Source organism: Bos taurus, chromosome 2 (genome assembly GCF_002263795.3).
Source record: "Bos taurus isolate L1 Dominette 01449 registration number 42190680 breed Hereford chromosome 2, ARS-UCD2.0, whole genome shotgun sequence".
NCBI classification, from domain to species: domain Eukaryota; kingdom Metazoa; phylum Chordata; class Mammalia; order Artiodactyla; family Bovidae; genus Bos; species Bos taurus.
Genome location: NC_037329.1, coordinates 36981949 through 36996212, shown reverse-complemented (window position 1 = coordinate 36996212; position 14264 = coordinate 36981949). Strand labels below are relative to the sequence as shown.

The window sequence follows — 14264 nt, the reverse complement described above, 5'->3', positions numbered from 1 at the left end:
ATATGGAAATAATCTTGTTTCCCTTCATGTAGAGGATGACATTCCTTTCAAAGAAGTGATTTTCCATAATACTGGTGTCATTATTTTATTGTAATATCTCAAATACAATTCTCTTTTTAAATTGAAGTATAACTGACTTACAATACTATGTTAGTTTTAGGTGTACAATACAGTGACCTAATATTTTTACACATTATGAAATAATCACCATAAACAAATCTGATTACCGTGTCTCCAAAGTTATTACAATATTATTGACTGCTCCTTATGCTGTACATTATATCCCCATGACTTATTTTATAACTGGACTTATTTCAACCATTTCCCACAACCACCCCTCCCCTCTTTGAAATGCTAGCCTGTTTTCTGTATCTATGAGTTTGTTTCTGTTTTATGTTTGCTTGTTTTGCTTTTTAGGTTCTACATACAAGTGAAATCATATGGCGTTTGTCTTTGCAGACTTATTTCACTTAATACACTCTAGGTCCACCCACACTGTAACAAACGGTAATACTTCATTCCTTTTATGGTCAAATAATATTCCATTCACATATATACCACATATTTTTCATCCATTCATTTACTGATGAACACTTGTGCTGCTGCCATGTCTTGGCTATCATAAATAATTCTGCAGTGAACATGGGGTGCATGTATCTTTCTGAATTCGTGTTTTCATTTTCTTTGGATAAATACCCAGAAGTGGATTTGCTGAATCATATGGTGGTTTTATTTTTAATTTTTCGAGAAACCTGCATATTGTTATCTACAGTGGCTGCATGAGTTTATATTCTCACCAAAAGTCAACAAGGATTTCCTTTTCTCCACATCCTTGCCAAGAGCCATTACTTATCTTTTTGATAAATTGCATTTTGACAGGTGTAAGGCTGTATCTTATTGTCCTCAGCCCAATCAATATTCTTACTTATTAGAGAATAATAATAATGACAATTCTAACTTGTTATACATCTTTCAGTTTTATTTTTACCAAAATAAAGTCTACTTACTTTTGAATCTGGACTCTCTTCTTTTCCAAACTTATCTCCCACTTTTATATTCTATGTAAATTTAGTCAAACTACTTGCTATTCCTGATAAAAATATATTGTTTCCTCACCTCCTTATATTTGTGACTCCAACCAGAGAGGTCATTGATCTCATCTTGCATGTCAAATTCTAATTAAAAAACACCACCTTCTTCCTATTACCAATTTCTCATACCTAATTATAGCTCTTACCTATAATTTTAACCTAGCATTATTGCTTCCTGTAGTATGTTAAAATTTTTGCCCATAACTTAACCATCTCCATTTTCAATTACCACTGGTAAGACAGCACCCTGACTGCTGTAGCAGGGCATGCCAAGGGGGAAACAGAGGAGTGGAGAAGTATACTCCCAGCCAAGAGTTGAGAGAACGTGACTGGACTGTAGGTTGCATGGTAAATAGTTGCTGGGAACTGTGACACATGGAGGTCAGGTCATGAGGACTTTTTTTTTTTCATGAGAACTTTTTTATAAGATATGCTCAGATTACTGCTCTTTTTTTTTACTACTTCTAAATTTCTGAATTACTGATTCATGTAGACATTTGGGAAGGAAATGATAAAAAAGCTTTAAAATATACACAATTAATGTGTAACACAGAGAAGGTGATGGCACCCCACTCCAGTACTCTTGCCTAGAAAATCCCATGGACAGAGGAGCCTGGTAGGCTGCAGTCCATGGGGTTGTGAAGAGTCAGACACGACTGAGCGACTTCCCTTTCACTTTTCACTTTCATGCTTTGGAGAAGGAAATGGCAACCCACTCCAGTGTTCTTGCCTGGAGGGACCCAGGGACAGGGGAGCCTGATGGGTTGCCGTCTGTGGGGTCGCACAGAGTTGGACACGACTGAAGCGACTTAGCAGTAGTAGCAGCAGCAATTTGTAACAATCCCACAACACAATACAGATTTTCAAGTCAAATTATCATCAGTAGAACTATTTTGTTTTCTAGAATTAGATTTCCAATTTTAAATGCATGAGATGTTGCTCTAAGTACTTTTCTGAAGAAGAGAAGACAACTTCATGGTCACTTACCAGAATAATGAATTATAATCACTAATAGGGAAAATATATTAAATGTCTCATAAACTTCATAGTAGCTGGTGTAAATTTTTCTATTATATAGGACTAACCCAGAATTCTTAATGATGTTTTAATAGTAATCATAAATAATTGAGACTTCTCTACTATTCACTAAGAACTGTTGAAAATGGTTGTAATTTCTTTTCAAAAAGAAAGAAAGGAACTGTGTGACACTAATGCTCTTTTCACTACACCAACTTCACAGCAGTGGTAATCTGAGGGTGTGAACACCCTTCAGCGATATGTAGACAATGAGTTAGAATAAAGGTATTCCTGAACATCATTTTTACCTAGTGATATGCAGTATTTTTTGAATTAAAAAAGCAATTCATAATGTGGCATGTAAAAATGACATCTACATTTTAGGATAAAAATGGAGATTTGCAAGAAATCTTAGAAATTTACAGGACCTGTATTACTTAAAGACAAGCATCCACTCCCTCAATGGAATACTTTAAGGAAACATGGAATCTCTAAATTGAATTAATTTGTTCACCAATTTATTTAATGACTTTTATTAGATTGTATAGGACTGATACAAATCCTGCAGTTCTGCTACAAAATGACTCTCAAGAAACCAGAGCTTCTAGGATCCCCTCAATGATCAACTAATATTTAAAATAAAGACAGTCACAATTCAGCCTCACAGAAGTTCTGGTCTCACATCTTATGATTCTCAGTGTATTTCCCACACTCTAGGCTCACTGTGTGATACACCTGTGTTGAAGAGATGTGTAAGCAGTTTGAGGCATTGCTTGGATGACAATGATATGATCATGAGGAGGAGGAATAAGAAGGTGAAGAAGGAAGAGGAGAGGTGAAGGAGAAAGGGAAGAAGAGGAAGAGAAGCAACAGTCAAGAGAGGTATATGGTGGTAGTGGTGGTGGTTTAGTCACTAAGTCGTCCGACTCTTGTGACCCCATGGACTGTAACCTGCCAGGCTCCTCTGTCCATGGGATTCTACAGGCAAGAATACTGGAGTGGGTTGCCATTTCCTTCTCCAGAGAGAGGTATATCAGTTCAGTTCAGTTCAGTCGCTCAATCGTGTCTGACTCTTTGCGACCCCATGAATCGCAGCACGCCAGGCCTCCCTGTCCATCACCAACTCCCGGAATTCACTCAGACTCACTTCCATTGAGTCAGTGATGCCATCCAGCCATCTCATCCTGTCGTCCCCTTCTCCTCCTGCCCCCAATCCCTCCCAGCATCAGAGTCTTTTCCAAAGAGTCAACTCTTCGCATGAGGTGGCCAAAGTAGTGGAGTTTCAGCTTTAGCATCAGTCCTTCCAAAGAAATCCCAGGGCTGATCTCATTTAGAATGGACTGGTTGGATCTCCTTGCAGTCCAAGGGACTCTCAAGAGTCTTCTCCAACACCACGGTTCAAAAGCATCAATTCTTCGGCGCTCAGCCTTCTTCACAGTCCAACTCTCACATCCATACATGACCACAGGAAAAACCATAGCCTTGACTAGATGGTATATACACAAAGTTAAAATCCACTAACCCTCTCTTCTCACCTTCCTCCCCCTAGAACCCAGAGGTCTGTTTTACTTAATACATTGTACCTATGTACCTGTCAGCTCCTCTGTCTGTGATGCATAGCCCTTCTTCCCTTACACACAACTAAAGCCCATGTTTTTATTTTTCCCACAACTAGTTTAGGAGTTTTAATATTTCCCTTTTTTTGAGCTTCCATATAACTTACTATAGCATTCATTGCACTGAGTGACAACTATTTGTTTAAAGTTGATCTCTTCCACTGTAGTGTGAGCTTCTAGAGGTCAGAAGAACAAACTTATTCACTTCTTTATGGACCTACTGATTCTAAGCAGTATAATTTTCCAAAAACATTCAAGAGAGTTTTTAATGATATTCTTTGTCTTTGACACTCAAGCCTGTATCAGTTCAATTTTCCTTTCCTACTGGTCTAAATATTATTTTTATTTCCAACTATAATAGTTATCATATGTCTCTAATGACATATACAATGTGCTTTAGCATATAAAAATTATTTAAACATTGATTAACTTGCTGAATGAATAAATCTACAAATGTCACATTATTTAAATTTCAAGGCAATAACTTAATTGTCTACAAATGACTATGATATATAGCTCCTGGCTATATTTTAGATTGACTATAAATAATTACAAGCAAATTAGAATATCTCCTTCCCATTTTTTTGACTTTCATTCTCAGCTATTCCTGTCCTCGCTCAGTTTTCTAGATGTGGAGATTTATGAAATAAATACAGATCCTTGGAATATATCTAATTTAAAATAAAACATCTTATCATCTTAATTATAATACAGAAGAGAAATTTTCTGTATTAAAATATTACTAATATCTTAGTTAAGAAGTCAGTTAAATTTCATCTCAAAATTGAAACACCTTTCAATAGTAAATGCATTAAATTTAGATGATACTAAAGAGTCTAAGATACATAAGGTGACAATTTAAAAAGCAGTTTTTTACTCACATAAAAAGATTATTTTAGGGACTCTAAAAGCATAAATGAAAGTACTTCCAGAAATCCAAAGCAAAATAACAAAGGTATGAAATAAATGTATTTTATTTTAAAATAACAGAAGTTTAAAAACTAAACAACGAGTGTGGTAGGAGGATCTGCTATTATAAAGTTTTACAACTTATTAGATTGCAAAACAGGCCATTTTTAAGAGGCCATGCTGCAAAGATGCCTATGTTTTTTGTATTTTACGATTCTACTGGGTCTCTTAGGTATTTGCTCTGGGCATAATTAGGAGAATACATTTCTTTTGACAGCAACTTGTATTTAAATTTCAAAGATATAAATATTATTTAAGAGACACAGATTTACCTCAGGGTACAAGAGGAATAAAAGTGTAAATAAGATTAATAACACAAGCCATTTACAGAAGACAGATATAAAGAATAAAACTGGTGCTATTTTATATCATATATTGAGTATGAGTAGAAAAATTGGGATAATTTTTAAGGGCCTATTTTTACCTTTAAAATATAAAAAATTTAAGTTTAAAGAAATGAAAAATTATGAATCCATGATAAAATAAATCCTTATATTTCAAATTTTAATAAAATTATACCTTATTTGTATTACATATCATTGTATTTTACAGTTATAAAACATTATTTAAAAAGAAAATTTCCAGTTATCACATTTTCATAAAATCCACCAAAGTATTATACAAAAGTCTGCACTTTAGATTGTTATTGTTTAGTTGATAAATCATGTCTGACTGCTCTGTGACCCCATCCATTGTAGCCCACCAGGCTCCTCTGTCCACAGGGTTTTCCAGGCAAGATACTGGAGTGGGTTGCCATTTCCTTCTCCAGGGATCTTCGTGACTGAGGGATCACCCCATCTCTCCTGCATTACAGGTAGATTATTTCACCACTGAGCTACCAGGGAAGCCCTCATTTTAGATTAAGTATTAAATATTTTTAGAGTGAAAAGTGAAAGTGCAAGTGGCATCCAACTCTTTGTGACCCCATGGATTGTATAGTCCATGGAATTCTCCAGGCCAGAATACTGGCGTGAGTAGCCTTTCCCTTCTCCAGGGGATCTTCCCAACCCAGGAATCGAACCCAGATCCCCTACATTGTAGGCGGATTCTTTCGCAGCTGAGCCACAAGGGAAGCCCAAGAATACTGGAGTGGGTAGCCTATCCTTTCTCCAGCGGCTCTTCCAGACCCAGGAATCGAACCGGGGTCTCCTGCATTGAAGGTGGATTCTTTACCAAAGGAGCTATGAGGAAAGCCAGTTATTATTATACAAATGTCTTCTAAATTAAAATAAAAATTGCTAATAATTCTTGTCAGATAGAGATTTTAATACATCTAAATTACACTGAAAATAATTCTTTCCAAAATTGTGCATGTATCTTTTAAATGTGTATGATATTTAAAATTTTTCTGAGTAGTTAAAATGAAATCATTTTACATGTTTTTAAAGGTTAACTGAGGGGGGCGGTCCTAAGATGGCAGAGGAATAGGATGGGGAGACCACTTTCTCCCCTACAAATTCATTGAAAGATCATTTGAACGCTGAGCAAATTCCACAAAACAACTTCTGAATGCTGGTGGAGGACACCAGGCACCGAGAAAGGCAGCCCATTGTCTTCGAAAGGAGGTAGGACAAGATATAAAAGATAAAAAGAGAGACAAAAGAGTTAGGGACGGAGACCTGTCCCGGGGAGGGAGTCTTAAAAGAGAAGATTCCAAACACCAGGAGACCCTCTCACCGGCAGGTCTGCGGGAAGTTTTGGAATCTCAGAGGGCGACATTAACTGAGAGGAAAAAATAAATAAATAAAACACACAGATTATGGGTCTATCTACAGCTCCCAGCGGAGAAGTAGCCCAGATGCTTGCATCCACCACCAGCAAGCGGGGGCTGAACAGGGAGGCACAGGATGCATTGCTTAGGGTCAGGACCTGGCTTGAATGCCCTGAGGACAATCTGAGGGAGCTAACGTGAGATAGCAATGCAAACCATGGGATAGCCAGAGAGGGGGAAAAAAACACAAAGAGGAAAGAGAGAGAGAGAGAACTTTCCCACTAAAAGCTCTAACCTAAGGCACTGCCCACCCTCTCACAGAACAAAGGACTGAACTAATACCAGAGGAGAGCTAGCCAGCTGCGGATCCGCCCACCCCCACGGGAGGCAGGGAGGCAGGTGGGCGCCAGTCAGAGCTGGAAGGAAAGGGGCAAACTCGGCCCCAGAGAGGGCATCCCCTACCAAACTGCGAGCAGGCTCTCAGTCGCTAACCAAGTCTTCTTGGTATCCTGAACGGTTGACATCCGTCAGGAGGGCCACAGCCACAGATCAGCTCCCCAGAAGAGACACACAGCACACCTGAGATGCTGCTGCACACTCAGGAAACCAAGCAGCTGGGACCCGGGAGGTGCTAAGATGCACCGCACCTGGGGAGTGTGCGCTCGCTAAGCTCCTGGTTGCCTGAGCTGCTCTGACCTGGGAAGGGCACAAAAAGTGTGCACAAAACACAGACCCAGCTGAGTCTGTACCCGAGAACCTGAATGGCATAGATATGGGAAGTGCACGCAACCCAGGGCCCACCTTAGACAGTTACCCGGCAGAGCAACCTGGAGCCTGAGCAGTGTAGACCGGGAAAGCACACACTCTGTGAGTGGGGGCAAACCCAGTGTGACCCAGACACTACGAGCACTCCCCACACACGCCAGTGATATTTGTTTGCAGTGTTCCTCCCTCTCCGCAGCATAACTGAACAAGTGAGCCTAAATAAATGACCACCTTTGACCCCTTGCGTCAGGGCAGAAGTTAGATACTGAAGAGACTTGCAAACAGAGGAAGCCAAAATAAATAAAGAAGAGGGAACTGCTCTGGAAGTGACAGGTCCAACAGATTAAAACCTTGTAGTTTGCACTGGCTCAAACACAAAGAACAAATAATAAAAGCAGCAAGGGAAAAACAACAGTTAAACCCACACGGGGATCCCCATAAGGATAACAGCTGATCTTTCAATAGAAACTCTTCAAGCCAGAAGGGTACAGCAGGACATACGTAAAGTGATGAAAGAGAAAAACCTACAACCCAGATTACTGTACCCAGCAAGGATCTCATTCAAATATGAAGGAGAAATCAACAGCTTTACAGACAAGCAAAGGCTCAGAGAATTCAGCACCACCAAACCAGCTCTCCAACAAATGCTAAAGGATTTTCTCTAGGCGGGAAACACAGAAAAGGTTTATAAACTCGAACCCAAAACAACAAAGTAAATGGCAACGGGATCATACTTATCAATAATTACCTTAAATGTAAATAGGTTGAATGCCCCAGCCAAAAGATAAAGACTGGCTGAATGGATACAAAAACAAGATCCATATGCTGTCTACAGAGAGCCACCTCAAAGCTAGATACACATACAGACTGAAAGTGAAGGGCTGGAAAAAGATATGTCATGCAAATGGAGACCAAAAGAAAGCAGGAGTAGCAATTCTCATATCAGATAAAATAGACTTTGAAATAAAGGCCGTGAAAAGAGACAAAGAAGGACACTACATAATGATCAAAGGATCAATCCAAGAAGAAGATATATATAAATATATATACACCCAACATAAGAGCACAGCAATGCATAAGGCAAATGCTAACAAATATGAAAGGGGGAATTAACAGTAACACAATAATAGTGGGAGACTTTAATACCCCACTCACACCTATGGATAGATCAACTAAACAGAAAATTAACAGCACAAACTTTAAATGATACAATGGACCAGTTAGACCTAATTGATATCTATAGGACATTTCACCCTAAAACAATAAATTTCTCCGTTTTCTTAAGTACATACGGAACCTTCTCCAGGATAGAGCACATCCTGGGCCATAAATCTAGCCTTGGTAAATTCAAAAAAACTGAAATCATCTCAAGCATCTTTTCTGATCACAATGTGGTAAGATTAGATGTCAACTACAGGAAAAAAAAAAAAACTATGAAAAATACGAACATATGGAGGCTGAACAACACACTTCTGAATAACCAACAAGTCATAGAAGAAATCAAAATATGAATAGAAACAAATGAAAATGAAAACACAACAACCCCAAACCTATGGGATTCAGTAAAAGCTATGCTAAGGGGAAGGTTCATAGTAATACAAGCCTACCTCAAGAAACAGGAGAGAAATCAAATAAATCACCTAACTCTACACCTAAAGCAACTAGAAAAGGAAGATATGAGGAACCCCAGGGTTAGAAGAAAGAAAGAAATCACAAAAATTAGGGCAGAAATAAATGCAAAAGAAACAAAAGAGATCATAGCAAAAATTAACAAAGCTAAAACCTGGTTCTTCAAGAAGATAAATAAAATAGACAAACCATTAGCCAAACTCATCAAGAAACAAAGGGAGAAGAGTCAAATCAACAAAATTAGAAATGAAAATGGAGAAATCACAACAGACAACACAGAAATACAAAGGATCATAAGAGACTACTATCAGCAACTATATGCCAATAAAATGGGCAACCTGGAAGAAATGCACAAATTCTTAGAAAAGTATAACTTTCCAAAACTGAACCAAGAAGAAATAGAAAATCTTAACAGACCCATCAAAAGCACAGAAATTGAAATCATAATCAGAAATCTTCCAACAAACAAAAGCCCAGGACCAGATGGCTTCACAGCTGAATTCTACCAAAAATTTAGAGAATAGCTAACACCAATCCTACTCAAACTCTTCCAGAAAATTTCAGAGGAAGGTAAACTTTGAAAACCATTCTATGAGGTCACCATCACCCTAACACCAAAACTGAACAAAGATGCCACACACACACAAAAAAACTGCAGGCTAATATTACTGATGAACATAGATGCAAACATCCTTAACAAAATTCTAGCTAACAGAATCCAACAACATATTAAAAAAATCATACATCTTGACCAAGTGGCTTTATCCCAGGGATGCAAGGATTCTTCAATATTCACAAATCAATCAATGTGATACACCATATTAACAAATTAAAAGATAAAAACCATATGATTATCTCAATAGATGCAGAGAAAGCCTTTGACAAAATTCAACACCCACTTATGACAAAAAAGCTCCAGAAAGCAGGAATAGAAGAAACATACATCAACATAATAAAAGCTATATATGACAAACCCACAGCAAACATTATCCTCAATGGTGAAAAATTGAAAGCAATTCCCCTAAAGTCAGGAACAAGACAAGGGTGCCGACTCTCACCACTACTATTCAATATAGTTTTGGAAGTTTTGGCCACAGCAATCAGAGCAGAAAAAGAGATAAAAGGAATCCAGACTGGAAAAGAAGAAGTAAAACTCTCACTGTTTGCAGATGACATGATCCTCTACATAGAAAACCCTAAAGACTCCACCAGAAAATTACTAGAGCTAATCAATGAATATAGTAAGGTTGCAGGATATAAAATCAACACACAGAAATCCCTTGCATTCCTATACACTGAGAAAACAGAAAGAGAAATTAAGGAAATAATTCCATTCACCATTGCAATGAAAAGAATAAAATACTTAAGAATATATCTACCTAAAGAAACAAAAGACCTATATATAGAAAACTATAAAACACTAGTGAAAGAAATCAAAGAGGACACAAATAGATAGACAAATATACCATGTTCATGGATCAGAAGAATCAATATAGTGAAAATGAGTATACTACCCAAAGCAGTCTATAGATTCAATACAATCCCTATCAATGGTATTTTTCAGAGAATTAGAACAAATAATTTCACAATTTGTTTGGAATTACAAAAAAACTCAAATAGCCAAAGCAATCTTGACAAAGAAGAATGGAACTGGAGGAATCAACTTGCCTGACTTCAGGCTATACTACAAAGCTACAGTCATCAAGACAGTATGGTACTGGTACAAACACAGAAACACAAATCAATGGAACAAAATAGAAAGCCCAGAGATAAGTCCACGCACCTATTGACACCTTATCTTTGACAAAGGAAGCAAGAATATACAATGGAGAAAAGACAATGTCTTTAACAAATGGTGCTGGGAAAACTGGTCAACCACTTGTAAAAGAATGAAACTGGAACACTTTCTAACACCATACACAAAAATAAACTCAAAATGGATTAAAGATCTAAATGTAAGGCCAGAAACCATAAAACTCCTAGAGGAAAACATAGGCAAAACACTCTCTGACATAAATTATGGCAGGATCCTCTATGACCCACCTCCCAGAGTAATGGAAATAAAAGCAAAAATAAACAAATGGGACCTAATTAAACTTAAAAGCTTTTGTGAAGGAAACTATAAGCAAGGTGAAAAGACAGCCTTCAGAATGGGAGAAAATAATAGCAAATGAAACTGACAAAAAATTAATCTCAAAAATATACAAGCAGCTCCTGCAGCTCAATTCCAGAAAAATAAGCAATCCAATAAAAAAATGGGCCAAAGAACTAAACAGACATTTCTCCAGAGAAGACATACAAATGGCTAACAAACACATGAAAAGATGCTCAACATCACTCATTATCAGAGAAATGCAAATCAAAACCACAAAAAGGTACCATCTCATGCCGGTCAGAATGGCTACTATCCTAAAGTCTACAAACAATAAATGCTGGAGAGGGTGTGGAGAAAAAGGACCCCTCTTACACTGTTGGTGGGAATGGAAACTAGTACAGCCACTATGGAGAACAGTGTGGAGATTCCTTAAAAAGCTGGAACTGGAACTGCCATATGACCCAGCAATCCACTGCTGGGCAGACACACTGAGAAAATCAGAATTGAAAGAGACATGTGTACCCAAATGTTCATTGCAGCACTGTTTACAATAGCCAGGACACGGAAGCAACCTAGATGTCCATTGGCAGACAAATGGATAAGAAAGCTGTGGTGCATATACACAGTGGAATATTACTCATCTATTAAAAAGAATGCATTTGAATCAGTTCTAATGAGGTGGATGAAACTGGAGCCTATTATACAGACTGAAGTAAGTCAGAAAGAAAGACACCAATACAGTATATTAAGGCATATATATGGAATTTAGAAAGATGGTAACGATGACCCTATATGCAAGACAGCAAAAGAGACACAGAAGTAAAGAACAGACTGTTGGACTCTGTGGGAGAAGATGAGGGTGGGATGATGTGAGAGAATAGCACTGAAACATGTATATTATCATATGTGAAATAGATCACCAGTCCAGGATGACCCTGAGAGATGGGATGGGGAGGGAGGTGGGAGGTAGGGTCAGGATGGGGAACACATGTACACCATGGCTGACTCATGTGAATGTATGTAAAAAACCACAATATTGTAAAGTAATTAGCCTCCAATTAAACTTAAAAAATTTAAAAAAAAAATAACAGATTTTTAGGCAAACTTAAGAAATGGGTACATTGAAAGAAACTTTGTTTTTTGACTTCTAGGTAATATTCCAAAGTAACCATGAGGCTGTTGTATTATGATCTCCTACAAGAAATGTTATCACAGTTTATAGTTCTTTTCTTGGTATTCCCAAGGCACAAGATGAATCAGTTCAGTTCAGTTCAGTCGCTCAGTCATGTCCGACTCTTTGGGACCATATGAACTGCAGCATACCAGGCCTCTCTGTCCCTCACCAACAGCCTTAGTCTACCCAAACCCATGTCTATTGAGTTGGTGATGCCATCCAACCATCTCATCCTCTGTCGTCCCCTTTTCCGCCTGCCCTCAATCTTGCACAGCATCAGGGTCTTTTCAAATGAGTCAGCTCTTCACATCAGGTGGCCAGAGTATAGGAGTTTCAGCCTCAACATTGTCTTTCCAATGAACACCCAGGACTGATCTCCTTTATGATGGACTGGTTGGATCTCCCCTTGCAGTCCAAGGGACTCTCAAGAGTCTTCTCCAATAATACAGTTCAAAAGCATCAGTTCTTCAGTGCTCAGCTTTCTTTATATTCCACTCTCACATCCATACATGATGACTTGAAAAACCATAGCCTTGACTAGAAGGACCTTTGTTGACAAAGTAACGTCTCTGCTTTTTAATATGCTGTCTAGATTGGTCATAACTTTCCTTCCAAGGAGTAAGCATATTTTAATTTCATGGCTGCAATCACCATCTGCAGTAATTCTAGAGCCCCAAAAAATAAAGTTAGCCACTGTTTCCACTGTTTCCCCATCTATTTGCCATGAAGTGATGGGTCTGGATGCCATGATCTTAGTTTTCTGAATGTTGAGCTTTAAGCCAACTTTTTCACTCTCCTCTTTCACTTTCATCAAGAGGCTTTATAGTTCTTCTTCACTTTCTGCCATAAGGGTGGTGTCATCTGCATATCGGAGGTTATTGATATTTCTCCCAGCAAACTTGCTTCCAGCTTGTGCTTCCTCCAGGCCAGAATTTCTCATGATGTACTCCGCATATAAGTTAAATAAGCAGGGTGACAATATACAGCCTTGACGTACTCCTTTTCCTATTTGGAACCAGTCTGTTGTTCCATGTCCAGTTCTAACTGTTGCTTCCTGACCTACATACAGGTTTATCAAGAGGCAGTTCAGGTGGTCTAATATTCCCATCTCCTTCAGAATTTTCCACAGTTTATTGTCATCCACACAGTCAAAGGCTTCTAATCACAAACAAAGGCAATGCCAAATAATGCTCAAACTACTGCACAATTGCACTCATCTCACACGCTAGTAAAGTAATGTCAAAATTCTCCAAGCCAGGCTTCAGCAATACGTGAACTGTGAACTTCCATACGTTCAAGCTGGCGTTAGAGAAGGCAGAGGAACCAGAGATCAAATTGCCAACATCCACTGGATCATTGAAAAAGCAACAGAGTTTCAGAAAAACGTCTATTTCTGCTTTATTGACTATGCCAAAGCTTTTGACTGTGTGGAAAGAGACAAAAATCAATGCTGAAGGATAATAGTCTCTAGATTTTTGAAATTTAAGATGTACCTGAGGGGACTTCCCTGGTGGTCCAGTGGTAAAGAATCTGCCTTGCATTGCAGAGGATGTGGGTTCAATCCCTGGTCCAGGAACTAAAATCCCACATGCCAGGGAGCAAATAAGCCTGTGTGCCACAGCTACTGAGCCTATGCAACACAACTAGAGAGACCGAGTGCCACAAGGGAAGATTCCACATGACACAAGGAAGATCCCTCATGTTTCAACTAACATCTGATACAGCAAAATAATTAAAAAAAAAAAAAAAGATGGACCTGAAAAAAAGAAAAAGTATAATCAAATCTAACAGGACAGATCCTATTGCCTATGACAGAGTGATATGGTCTTGAGAGCCTATACTTTTGTCTCTGCTGACCTAAAGATTCAGACTGAGGAAGACCTTCCTAAATCATGATCTCTGTATGAACTGTCTTACATGGTTCTATAAGACTTTGGTTAAAAGAGAAATAAATCTTGTTCTGCTGGAAAAAAAAATAAAGGTAACTGAATTTTAAAATTGAAATTAAGTAGATTATATAAAGTACAATACAGAAGTATGTCGTATAAGTACACACATCTTCAATAGAAAAATGGGTTTGTTTAAACCAAAGTATGTAAATGGGCAATTATACTTTATTTTTCACTAAGTAATGATTAGTATAAATATAGGATTATAAAAATATTCTCATGACTTGAGGGGTTATACATTATTTCTG

General features: G+C 38.0%; 1 protein-coding gene across 26 annotated transcripts in view; it reads right to left on the bottom strand.

Moving 5' to 3' along the window:
- The window catches only part of BAZ2B (bromodomain adjacent to zinc finger domain 2B), a 331716-nt gene that overhangs the window by 50861 nt on the left and 266591 nt on the right, over positions 1-14264 (bottom strand). The gene's annotated exons all lie outside the window — the stretch shown is intronic.